Source organism: Rhodnius prolixus, unplaced genomic scaffold (assembly GCF_049639745.1).
Source record: "Rhodnius prolixus isolate KJV_2025 unplaced genomic scaffold, Rpr scaffold_1, whole genome shotgun sequence".
In the NCBI taxonomy this organism is placed as follows: Eukaryota; Metazoa; Arthropoda; class Insecta; order Hemiptera; family Reduviidae; genus Rhodnius; species Rhodnius prolixus.
This window is the reverse complement of record NW_027411581.1, coordinates 43,022,631-43,023,845: the sequence shown is the minus strand read 5'-3', so window position 1 is coordinate 43,023,845 and position 1,215 is coordinate 43,022,631. Positions and strand designations below refer to the sequence as shown.

The following is a 1,215-nucleotide window of genomic DNA, read 5'->3' as shown; positions in this document are numbered from 1 at the left end:
GATTACTTTACTTTACAATATCAAAAATTGCGCCACTTCAGTTAAAAGCTGGAAATAGCAAAACTTCAAAAACAGTTCTTTGAAAAAAAAAAAACATTAAGATAAAATGTTAATAATAAATCATCCTTCTGTTTATTAAGCTGTAAGTTTGGCCATTGACGTAATACAACTCTTGCGGTCAAAAAAATAAGTTTTCTTAATTTTTAAACGTTTCGGGCACCTCTGCTTTCCATCTTCCTTGGCATTACAAACCAGTTAATGAAAATGTCACCAAAGATATCCGTAAAGCAAAATCTTTAAGGAAATTTATTCTTTTTATCCGAACCAACCATTGAAGTTTGTATAGACATTATCGTACTAGTTTCGGCGGTATATACTAAAAATTAGAACGATTTAGAGAAGATTAGCATAGTCTCTGCGCAAGGATGGAAAGCAAAATCGCGAAGCGTTCCAGATTTTTTTATGCGCCACGGTAGCCGAGCGGTTAGAGGCGAGGCCCGCAAGTAGTATTGTGGTACTGAGTTCAATTCCCGGTCTAGGCCTTGGTGTTTATTTAGTGTTTAATAAAAGAAATTTTGCAGTAAAGTATGTCTGCTAGTCGCCTCCTAATTTGGTAGTTGGACGTAAATATAGGCTAATGCCTATATTTAACTTTTTTTTCAGGAAATCAACACAATGTAAGAACACCTTTTAAAGAAATCAGGAATTTGTTGTTTTATATTTTAATAAATGCTCATTGCGAATTCCATTTCCGTTTTAGTGATAAGAAAAGTAGACCAAATTAGCTCACTGATCAGTCCCATTCACAGTAAAGGGCATCCTGCTAGTTAATCAATTAAATACCAATACCACTGGTACCCCCTTACTGGCTCCATCCTGGCACTGCCTTACTGACTTGTTTACATCCAAGAAACTAAAGCTGTCCAAGAGAGCACACTCTCACTGTGCATATAGAGCAGGCGTAATAGCGGAAGCAATGTAATTAAGAGTACTTCATACAATAGGAAGTCACTTCGGACACGAACAGAGAGTGGATCTTCCATCAGCCACATCATGCCCCTAAGTGAACTGAGACATTAAAAGGAGTGACTTGCAAGTAAACAGTTCTATCAGATCTCTCACTCCCCTCAAACACATATATAAATGTGCTCCAATGCAATCAGTAAATACCCAAAATGTTATAACTCACTTACACATCCAAATGTGCTAAATCAT

At 36.5% G+C, this 1,215-nt stretch overlaps 1 non-coding gene across 1 annotated transcript; it reads left to right on the top strand.

Moving 5' to 3' along the window:
- Nucleotides 1–350: 350 nt before the first annotated feature.
- LOC141446361 (U6 spliceosomal RNA) lies at nucleotides 351–460 on the top strand. Its single transcript, XR_012453662.1, has one exon. It is a non-coding gene; the product is annotated as a U6 spliceosomal RNA (small nuclear RNA).
- The last annotated feature ends 755 nt before the right edge of the window (nucleotides 461–1,215 follow it).